The 12,489-nt window shown below is 31.9% G+C and overlaps 1 protein-coding gene across 2 annotated transcripts in view; it reads left to right on the forward strand.

The window, feature by feature from the left end:
• Positions 1-12,489, forward strand: part of LOC140445782 (uncharacterized) — a 283,762-nt gene that overhangs the window by 131,583 nt on the left and 139,690 nt on the right. Inside the window, exon 3 of one of the 2 annotated variants that reach the window (XM_072538120.1) lies at positions 1,078-1,174. The exons of the other annotated variant lie outside the window; for it this stretch is intronic. The gene's annotated coding sequence lies outside the window, so the exon portion shown is untranslated. The remainder of the gene's footprint in view (positions 1-1,077; positions 1,175-12,489) is intronic. 2 annotated transcript variants of the gene reach the window in all.

Raw genomic sequence — 12,489 nt, forward strand, 5'->3', positions numbered from 1 at the left:
TAGATGGATAAGTAGAAGGAGATCTATCTAATGGCCATCAAGGTCTCCAGATGTGACTCTCTTAGACTTTTTTATGGGGATATTTAAAGAGCAAAATGTTTTGGAAATTTTTTTGAAGTTTTTAATAAAGTTACATGAGGTATTCTGAGGACATTCATCAACTAAATATTCGTATTTAGCGACCTCGAAAACCCCCCGAGTAATGTCGACTCATTTAGAATGAAATTAACATGAAACTCGACAAGAAGAAATCACCCTGAGCACCAGATACCTTGAAGACCATTGCCGTCCTAATATTGGTGTTCAACAACTTCAAAGACATTCGAATAATGACTTTTGACTGATTTCGAATGAAAATATAAAATTCCAGGAAAGGAGGTCCACCCTCCACTAGGTAGCTCGAGATCCATCGCCGTTGTAATATTCGTTTTTAACGACCGAACTAAAACTTTCAAAGACAAGGTTCACCCTGGGCACCAGATAGCTCCATCATAATTGCTGTCACAGTATTTGCCTACCACTTTGTCATGAATAGTTAAATGGTTATTGGGGACCATATTTTTATAATCTGAAATAATTCCAACTGGTATTTTTTAAGAATATCATAAGTCGAAATAATTTATAGATAGTTGGGTTCAAGAATTCAAAAAGTTAATAATTTCCAAAAATCCTGTCAAAAAATACTTTAACTCATTTTAAACATAGCTTCAACTTCTTTACACGACTGACTCAACTCAAAATAAAACATTATTCGTCACAGAAAGTATTGTATTGTCTTATTGAGTTTTTGAGAAAGGACGTCATATCTCAAAATATGACAGTATTATGCAAAGTGTCGAACCAACTTTTTGTATTTATCTTATTAATAATAACGACACTTCTACGATAGGCCTTAAGCATAAACTAGCTTTATGACGTTATCAAACAAAAAATATCGAATATTTAAAATCTTTTCACTAACATAGTCCATTTTTCACTTTTTTGAGATATGAGGGTCTTCTTCCTAGGTAGCGATATATATTAGATATATATTATTATAAAATAATAAAGAATTAAATAAACTATTTTTTGTTTCAGATTTTTATTTATGACTCAAATTGAACTGCTAAAACATCGCTTTGGGTTTTGTACACAAATGGTGACCTATCAAATTGGTAAAAAACTAAGAATTCAAGTAAGTTATCACAAATATTATTAAAATTCTTATCTAAAATCCTATTTCGAAAAAATTAAAAGAAAATAAGATACTCTAGTGATGCAAGTAAAAATAGTCGAAAGGGCAATCCATAAAGAAGAACTCGTATCTCTTCTTCGATAATCAATATATACAATAATACTAATACTATAACAATTTTCAATTGAAAGTGACTCATCTACAAATTGAACTGAGAGCTAACGGCAACAATGTTAAATATCAGAAGTAAATTCTTACCGGCACTTACCGGTGTCATTTTTATTGTGTATGCTTCGTCAATATGGATAAGTGAAAAGTAAGACGGTTATGTAAAATTTGCCCCAGTAACAATATACCTTCTGCATACCGGTGCGATTCACGAGTGAATAGTTCAACAACTTCGTTGAATACTTTGAAACATGGATAAACTTATCAACACTTTGCTGATCCATATAATGTATGTCCTTCGAAAGAGTGGGAATGGGGGAAATAGTTTTTTCGTTCGGTTTTTTGTGACTTTGTTTTATATTTATTAAATAGACTTTATTATATTTATTAACTTTAAAATAATTTTTGAGGTAAGTAAACAACAGATAAATAGCAGAATATGATTGATGTTTATTATTTTTATAGCATTAAGATGGATCCCGTAGCGGGTCCAAGTAATGTACAAGGAAAGCTGAAGTTTATGTCGGTAGAAGAAAAGCAGATTGTCTGTAGAGTATATAAAAATTTAAAAAATACACTTCGTACAGTTAAAGCTGTAGCTCAGTGTTCATTTTTAAGGAGAGTATCTGTGTCGACAATTCAACGCATGGTACGTGAAAAAAGGGTGACTGGGATTGTGCAAGCTCCAAAAGTACTTTGTTGTGGTTGAAAACAAATTGAGTTGGACGAGTACCAGAAACATTTCTTCTGCATTCTTTCTTTTTTGAAAATAAAGCGACAACCCTTGAATTCATTAGGACAAAGGTAATGGAGAATGATATCATTCCAAAAATGAGCAAAAGGATAATAATAAAAGTTAAATTTTATATATGCCAAACAATTCCGTAATTCTGTCTTAATAAAAAGAAAAGATTTACTCATGACCAAGAGGATATCTTCGCTCTATTAGGGAGGTTCGTTCTGCTCACAAAAAGATTTATTACCTGTAGGAAACGTGGATTAATGCTGGTCACACATTATCTAAGATCTGGCAAGAAACTACTGTAACGAGTTATTGTCAAGCATTTTTGGACGGTTTATCAACCGGGTTAATTGTCGCCCATATAGGTAGTAAGGGAGACTTGTTATATGATAGTGCACTAATTTTTTTATCCAAAAAAAACGGGGAATTATCAGTAAGACATGGACGCCCAATCTTTGATTTCACGTGTCGAGCCAAATTCGTTAATAGTAATGGATAACGCTTCTTATCACAGTCGATTAGTAGAACAGATGCCAACTATAGCCACTAGAAAAGCTGACATGCAGAGTTGGTTAAGACAAAAAGGAAATCCATTTTCCGAGGACGTGGTTAAGACTGAGCTTATAAGTGTCATTAGACAGCATCGTGACATATATCGCCAGCATGGAATAGATACAATGGCTTGAGCTAAATGTATCACCATTTTGAGACTTTATCCTTACCATTGAGAGGTAATATAACCCGATAGAATTAATCTGAGCTCAAGTAAAGAGTTACGTAGCTCGTGAATATGTGACGTATAGAATTTCTGATGTCCAGCGTTTGTTAGAACTCGCAATGGAACGGATACGGAAAGAAGATTGGGCTAATGCCGTAGCCCATGTGATCAAGGAAGAAGAGAAAATGTGGAGATTGGACGGGATGGTAGACACTGTTTTCGACAAAATAATAATGTACTTAAGTACGACTGGTGATTCCTCTTCGGACAAGCCGCTCGATTCCGAAACTTCATAAGCATAACTTAGGTAATTATTTATTCGCTTTGTAGTTCTCCTTCTATATAAATGGAATGTAATAATTATTTTGCAAAGTTTTCTGTTTTTTGAAGTACTGTATTCTATAATATAATAACAACAAAATTTTACTTTATTTTGTTAGACAACTATAAGATACCTGTCAAAACAAACATAATAATTTAATACTTATATCGGCCTTAGATTTAATTTTTACTTTATTATTTATGTATTTAAATAAATATTTAAAATATTATTTTGGTAAAGTCCATTTCCATCATATTGATAGCACATTATGTATGCAAATCCCTAAACTGTTGATAGGGGTGACTCAATGAAAAATAGATATTTGTCAACAAGTTTACAGAAGTATATAGGAAAACAATTTTAAATTGAGTATGACAACCAGGTATAAAGGTTGAAGCAGAATAGAATACAATAGTTTTGAGGGTTACTAATCCCTAAATAAAGTTGCCAGTGTCGGAGTGATGGAGATTAACAGGTACTAATGAATTTGCAAGAAATGTAAGATGTTTATTTTATTGGTTATATATAAAATAATTTGTGGCCGTAACAGGGGCCGATTTGTAAAAAAATGAATATTATTTTAATCAAATTCCATTTCAGATTCACTGCTTTCTTCAGAATGTAAGGAATCTTCAACTCCAATGTTAATTATTACCGGTTCCAGCATTGCATCAGTCATATTATCCAAATTCCACATTTTATTTTCTTCCTTGTGAGCATGACTAACAGCATTTTTCCAATTTTCTGGAGTTACTTTTGATAAGGAATGTTCTATTAATTGTTGTAAGTCCTCTAATTTAAAAGTTTTGTTGTTGCGTCCGACTTCACCCTTTACTTGAGACCATATATTTTCTATCGGATTCAGATAATTACATCACGGTTTAGTGCCATTTCATCAATTATATATTTTTTATAAGCTGCTTTATGTTGCCTTACAATAGGTAATAATTCCTTTTTTGTCGAATTCTCCTTGTACTCAATTGCGTGTTTATCCAACCATTCGATTATTTCTCCTTTTTTCCATACCGTTGTTGGCAATTTTTCTGCTAGTCTTGAATGGTAACTAGCATTATCCATGACTATGACAGAATTTTTTGGAATTAAATTAAACATTTGCTCAAAACATTCTTCAAAAACGTCAGCAGTCATTTCCTCGTGGTAATCTTTGGTTGATTTTGAGGCAAAACTTAATAATCCACCATTGACAAAACCGTATTCGTTTCCAATATGGGATATTATGAGTCTGCGTCCTTTTCCAACGGGAATATTGTTTATTCCAGTAGATACACCTTCGATGAAGGCCTGACGGGAACTTTTCACATTTGTATCAACCCATAGATATAATACAGTATGACCTTCATTTAGCCAAGTCTCGTCCAAATAAAAAATTGTTTTCCCTTCTTCTCGGTACTTTTTAATAGTTCTTAGATAATCTCGTCTCCAACATACAATGTAATCTTTTTCAATTAAAACGGATTTTCTTCTATTCTTTTGCCAACGAAATCCCATCTCTCTCAATAGTCCCATAATTTCTTGTTGCTTATGATTGGTAACTCTTCGTTTTCTCTAATTAATGTTTGGATTTTGTCCAATGTTGGAAATTCTTTGTCAAAAAAAATGAGTGGACGCTGCGTCTTATCATGTTTTTATGTATTTCTTCAATTTCCAAGGGTTTACTCCCTCTACTCTTCTTGGGAGATGAAACAGTTCCTCCTTTTCTTTCTTTTAGGAATCTATAAATTGTTGCTTCTCCAACCCCTGTCATATTTGAACACATGTTAACGATTTCACGAACATTACTTAAAGGGCGTTGATGTACAAGTGCATCGTGTACATTTAATATTATATTTTTCTCTCTTAGACTGAAGGCACCTTTAAAACTACACTTAACCGGGATAAAACCTGTTGTCGACGTCATTTTTATGCAAATGCAAATAACAAAATATCGACACCAAAAACGTAGGTAGGTAAGACATGAACAATGTACATCTACAAACTAAATGGAAGATGCAAACAATTTCTAATTTATATTATTGGCATAAGCTGTAATGTGGCATAAAAACTACTTAAACTATCATTAGTGAAGCCTTATCAGTAATTCCAGGTAATCGTTCAAAGAAGGTATTCTTTTTGTGTCAGGCGATAACTTTTATAGAAAACATAATCACCTTTAAATTACTGTTTACATTAATTTATTTCGTGAAACATTGAATTCTCTCGTTAATCACCCGTGTATAATTAACAATAATCGTGTGGCATATATACCAACGTTTTTTACGCACAAAAAAGGTATAGTGAGATTAGTGGACACTTATTTTACAGAAGATTTTTTAAAAGATAATGAATTGTTGACGGCATCTTAAAATATTAATTTTTTTTATTTATTTCAAAACAAGTATAGGGTGACGCCTATGGGTTTTTGACCTGTTGAGGATTTGCATACATAATGTGCTATCAATATGATGGAAAAGGACTATACGCATCTGTAAAGTTGATAAGGGGAATATCGGTTGGTCGCTTTAAGTGCGATATTGCCAATGAATCACCTTCAATTGAAAATTGTTATAGTATAATAATTATCACCATTGTAAAACAAAATGCCTGCTGAGTGGATACAGCACTCGAAGAAAGAGAAATACCATCATCAATTTTAGTGTCCTAATTTTTGCATAAAATTTAATCAAAGACGTAATTGCATAGAAAAACTCATCTATTTTTGTTTAAGAAAATAATAAAAAATTTTGATTACTCCGTTTTATGATAACACGAGAATCACTCTTATTAGAAAATTTTTAACGTATGTGTCACCTGGTACTTACCACTTGAATGAGTTTTTAAATATTATTGTTCCAAATAGGTCATAATACCGTGGGAAATTCTTCTGACTGTTTCCTAAACAATACAAGTCACATATTTGTATCTCTAAATGGTTTTCAAACGAGGAAAGAACCGTCAATTAAACTTGTTGACATTTTTGTTAAATGACTGGTTAGTTGTGTAACTACTTCTTACGCGAATTAGCAAAGAATAGAATTTGCAACGTTTTGTTTTATTTACCAATTGTTGTTAGTAGGTTTCTATGCTGCTACTTTAAATGTAAATTCTCTAATTCAAAATTAAAATGCACATTAACCAATAAATGTAGATAGCGGAAATGAGAGTAATACTGTACATATTAACAAGAAAATCAAACAAAAAGCACCCATAACGCAATAATACACTAAAATAATACAAATTAAATAAAAGAGAATATTTATTGATATACAACAGGCCGTTAAGACCGTAAGCATTTTTATAAAATACAATCATAAGATTAACTAATTACAATTATTTTAATCCAAACTCAAAATTAATTAATTAATTATTAATTATTCATCTCTGTTTTGTGCTTTAGTTTTTCAGTCTCTCCCCTTCACGTGATTAAGGTCTTCCTCCACTTTATTAAGCCACCTCGTTCTGTGCCTATCGCTTAGTTTCCTGGTTATAACTAGTTTAGGCATTCTGTTTGCTGCCATTCTTTCTACATGTGCTAACCATCTGATCCTTTGCAATTTGACGAACCTGGTGATGGTAGTAGTCTTTGTACAAAGCCATTAATTCGTTGCTGGTGCTTCTCTCCCACCCAAAAACAAGACTCCTTTTGTTTTTTTTTGGAGTTAACATCTTCCAATAAAAGATTACATTTTACCAGGTCGTATGCGTTGTTTTTAAACATTTTTCTGATAATTTCGCAAATGTATGCAAAGACTTCTTCTTCATCTTCAAATGTGTACCCCGGAGGTAAAACTTTTCTGGCTCTACACATAGGTAAACCATACTATGTCCAGAGACAATTTTACGGGAAGTTACCGACTTTTTAATAAACACCAAGTCCACTTCCAGTCAGAGGTAAACAACACCATATGGACTTGGTGTTGTTTACCTCTACTATATGTGTGCACCGTCATTTACCATCCGGACATAGTGTTATGTACCCTTGTACACTTCCCGTCATATAAAAATGGTACACTTTTTTTCCCAATGTAAACCAGTGTTCAGACCAGAGATATATAAGAGAGCCTCTCTTACATATCTCTGGTTCAGACTGGAGACAATGGTTCGTGAAACAATTCATTGTTGCCATCACAGATAACGGAATTGCACTAAATCTAATTAAAAAAATAACGTTCAAAAATGTGTTTAGATAAATATTATTTTTATTATTAACAACAAAAAACGGTATCTAATAAATTTAATAACCAGAGAGACGGTTGAGTTAATGTCCAAAATGTTTGAAGAATTTTTTAATAATGGAGATATGACAAAATACTATTATTTCAGCAGTTTCGAATTATAATACATGTATTTAAATTCCACACTTGTTCACTGTAAAAGTTATTCATTTTATATTAATTTCAAATTAAATTTTTAATTTTTCCAGTGTGTTTTATTTATTCTAGTATGCCACAACTCAATACAGTTTTGAGCTACACTTTACGAGAAACGAATGACAGCTCTCGATTTATTTTTTAACATTATTTTTTAATTAAAATATTTTCATAAATTATAATAAAACACGATTCAAGTCCTTCTTTTAGCTGGTTTAATTACTATTTAACTGGGAATAAGCCACAATTAAAGGTTAAAATACGTTTATTGACGTTTCAATTTCCACTTCGGAAATCGTTCTCAAAATACAAACATTAGTGTCTAATGTTTGTATTTTGAGAACGATTTCCGAAGTGGAAATTGAAACGTCAATAAACGTATTTTAACCTTTAATGGTGGCTTATTCCCAGTTAAATAGTAATTAATTTAAAATGCCACAAGAAAATAGCTTCAGAACAATATTTAGCTGGTTTGATATAATATATTCGTTATAAGAAAGAAGTGGACGAAAATGATAATTTGTTTGGAGATGAAAATTCGGATATTGATAAAATCTATGAGCCTCTAAGTGGTGAAAGCTCAGAATCGAACGACAATGATATGAGACGTATAAGTAAACCAGCGAAAACAAAGGTAAAAGAGAAAGCTATTATTACTCCTACGATTAGTGGGGCAATAAAAAAAATCTTCTTCAGGACGATTTATCCCTAAGCAGTAATGCAGGCAATTTCAATGAACATAATGAAGTTAATTTAGAAGAAGAGAAAAGTGTTAACAGAAAGGTACAAAATATAACTAAGTGCAAACAAAAAGGTAAAAAACGTGTAGTAAATGAACAAAATTGGGCCTGTAATGTTCGCAAACGAAAAATAGCTGGTGGGAAAGAGTATCTCAGTAAAAGAGGCAAAGACATGCCTGCAAAAATGTTAAAGCCTCCTTGCATGTGTCGCATGAAATGCTCTGAAAGATTGCCAGAATACGAAAGACAAAAAATTTTCAACTCATACTGGACTGAGACAAACGTTTCAGATCTTAAAAAGCAATTTATCTTCTCATGTATCGACATCCAACCTACTCTTCGATCAAGAAAAAACGACCTAAATTCTACCAAATCTAAAAATAATACACTACACTATCATTTTACAGTGAACAATCAGCTATTGAAGGTGTGCAAGGTTATGTTTTTAAACACACTTTGTATATCTAATTTAGTAGTAGTAAATATGATCAAAGAGGTAAACACACGCCAACCAATAAAACTCCTACCGAAACCATAAATAGTATACATCAACATATTAAATCATTCCCAAAATACGAGAGTCATTATTCCAGAGAAAGAAGTAAGAGAGATTAACTGGGCACAGAACTTACAATAGAAAAGATGTATCAACTGTACATTGATGAATGCAATGAAAGACATGTAGATCCAAAGCTCAGAGCAAAAAAGTTGTTGTACGCAGATATTTTTAATAAAGACTTCAAGTTGTCGTTTAAACCGCCCGAAAGAGACATTTGCGATACATGCAGTACATTTACCGCTCAATTAAAAAATAATCTTACTGCAGATGAACTAACCAGTGTGCAGGCTGATCATGATGCTCACCTAATTGAATCTAAAACTTAATAACTTAACTTATATAACTTAAAACAATTGGACTTTATAATAGCTAAAGAGTCACCAAAATACAAAGTGCTATCTGATGATTTGCAAAAATGTTTGCCTTCACCACTAACAAACAATTGTATTAGTTTCTACAAAAGGAAGCTTTGGACATTAAATTTTACATTACGTGATGTCAGTGATTCTTCTGTACAATGTATAATGTGGGACGAATCGAAAGGGGCCCGAGGTGCAAATGAAATTGCCTCGTCAATTTTGAAATGGGCTGACCATACAATTCCAGGTAGTTAACTAGAGGACATCACTCTTTGGACCGATAAGTGCTATGGACAAAATAAAAATATAAGTATTATAATGTGCTATTCTTGGATACTGCAAATAAAGACGATCACTCAAAAATTTTTACTGAAAGGGCACACACATATGGAAGCAGACACTGTTCATGCTTTAATCGAAAGAAAAAGAAAGAAACTCTTCAATTTGGCCATTTTAACACCATGGGACTGGCAACAACTAGTTAGGCAAACATCAGGTAAATACACAGTGCACAATATGGAACTTGCAGATTTCAAAAACTTCAAAACGCTGTTCGATAAAAAATTGTCATCTAAACCTCCTTTTGTAAGTAGAAAAAAAATGTCAATAAAGATCCTGTTCTACTGTCAACATGTGTTTTCCTACAAGTCCAACAAGAACACATTGGAAAGTTCTTTTATAAGACCGATTTCAATAATCAAAATATGTATGGAGTGGACTTCATGAGGTATCGAAGACAGCAAGTAACGTTTCCAGCCCAATTAAATCAAGTCTCAGTAATCCCATTACCAATCACAAAACAAAAGTACAATGACTTAATTGCACTACTGCCTTTTGTTTCGTCAGTTTGTCATGCGTTTTATCAAAATTTAACACATAGCGATATAGCCACAAACGAATACCCACAAGAAGATGAAGATGATATGGAGCATCTTTAACAATTTTGAAACTTGTCGTCTATAATTTTACTTAATTATTATAATATTATAATATTTACCTCTAATAAAATAATAGTATAGGCTGTTTAATGTGTTTGTATTGTTTATTTCGTAAAGACCTTAACATGCAATGCCACATTATTTAAAAAAGTTGTTAGAGGTAAACAACACTATGTCCAACTACACATTTTTAAAAAAATTTAAATAATGAACGGTAAACCTCAGGTATATAACACTTCATGGAATGAAAAGCGATTATACACACCACAATAATAATATATTAATCTTGGTTAAATATAAGAAACATTTGAGTATTTACTGATTACAAATTTAAAAAATTTTAAAACTGCTCTCCTGAAAAAGTAAGAAAATGGACATAGTGTCCTTTACCTCCGAGTAAATAAAATTGCATACTTCTTTTTCAGGTTGAGGTGCACTTTGAAAAAATTTATAGTATCGGCTTGTAACTGGTCTTTCGATAGCTGAATATGATAACACTTTTTATTAAGAAAAGTTTGGGCAATTCACTACACATCAAGATTACATCATCGGCATACATTAAGCACCACGGAATGTTACCCTGGAGTTTCGCTGTTATTTCATCCAAAACTAATAAGAATAGATAAGGACTAAGCACCGAGCCTTGATGTAATCCTACTTTCATATGAAATTTATCAGTCTCTCCCACACCTTTCTAACACTTGTTATTCCCTCATACATGTCTCACACAATCTTTACATATTCACCGGGAACTCCTTCCTTACTGAGCGCCCACCACAGAATCTCTCTATCATATACTTTCTTAAGATCAGTGAAAAAATTTTAATGTTGTGTTTAAATTAGACATTATATCTTATTTTGTTCACTCTTTGGTTTCTATTTGAACTTAATCGTTTTGAGTATGAAGTGTTTTTAATTAATAAAGTTGATAAACACAAAGTTATCCAGGTATTGATGTTTATTTTAATTTCTCTGCTTTAATTATTACAGCAAGATTAAAAAAGAAATACAAATCAATAGATAAGACCTAATAAAACTGTTTAAACCAAAATTCGTTCGGAGTTAGCTTGAAATTAATCGAGTTGTTGTTGACTGTGACTAATAGTTCAAATATAAACACTATAACAAAAATGCATATTTTTATATGATATTTATATTATAATGAACTGTTATAACCTTACAATAAAGAAACTACAAAACATTCTCTTTAAACTGTAATAAATTATTACGAACTCACTAAAATATAGTAATAAATTACTTCATTTTGGTTAGCCGTATATCATATTCGAAATATTTACTTAATTGGTCTTTTCTTTCCAAAATTAACTCATATTTTGATAGATAAGTACCTATTTGTTATTCCAAAATGACGGATTGGTATGCGGTTATTTGCCAATGTCGAATGCTAGTCTGTTTAATTTAAGCCCATTGTATATTTTAGCGTTTTGCTCGTAACTCTTTTTTATGGTAACGTTGAAACAAATAGATCTGTAAACTCGACTGCAACGAGACTGCCTGCTGGGTTTTATTTTATGGATCGTTCAAAAATGTCTGGAGTGGCGCAGAAAAATTTTCACTTTTAAATCAACAATATCAAGAAAATCTTTTATGCTTAAAATGCGTTAAAAAATTAAGTTTTAAGTTTGGAATAAATGAACAATTATGTAAGCATAGTTTTCGTTAATTATAACATTCTTGAGAATTTGCATATTCGATTAAACACATAAAAAATGGCAATAGTAACATCACAATAACCTTGAACTTGTAAATTTAATAACCTCTCGTGTTCCAAAATTATTTCTGAAAACGAATAGTGTGATTCTCTTTCCCACAATTCAATACTACGCCAGTAGATGACCATTTTGGGGTGTAATTTTCCTCGTCACCACGAGTTATCTTGAAAATTTAAATTTAGGGTCCTCTTACCCTCTATTTCACTTTTAGACTTAAGACCAGGGTTGCTTTTACTTGAGGGGTGAAAGCCACCCCTTCCCGAGGGTAAAAACACACGTTTAAAATAAGTCCGGAAATGGATAAATTGATTAATGCTAAGCAACTTTTGTTCTATAGAGTTTTTTCACTAGGTCAGTACATTTTGAGTTATTTGTGAGAGAAAATGTTCATTTTTTTTAAATAAAAACCAAGTTTTCAAAGGGTTTTTCACAAATAACTCAAAAAGTATGTATTTTATCGAAAAAAATATTTTTAGCAAAAATGTAGCCTTTGCATAAAAAAAAAACAAAAAAAATGGTGTACTTATGAAGTCTGTAGACCGGTTAGTGGTTTGTGGTAGACAAAGTAGAAGCAGACTTGTAGCTCATGAAAAATAGGTTTTTATGTGGCTAAAAGTAGGTAAAATGAAGCACTTTTCGGGGAAAACTCATCAAAACTTTTTGAAAGTG

The sequence above is a fragment of the Diabrotica undecimpunctata genome, chromosome 7, assembly GCF_040954645.1.
Source record: "Diabrotica undecimpunctata isolate CICGRU chromosome 7, icDiaUnde3, whole genome shotgun sequence".
Taxonomy (NCBI): Eukaryota; Metazoa; Arthropoda; class Insecta; order Coleoptera; family Chrysomelidae; genus Diabrotica; species Diabrotica undecimpunctata.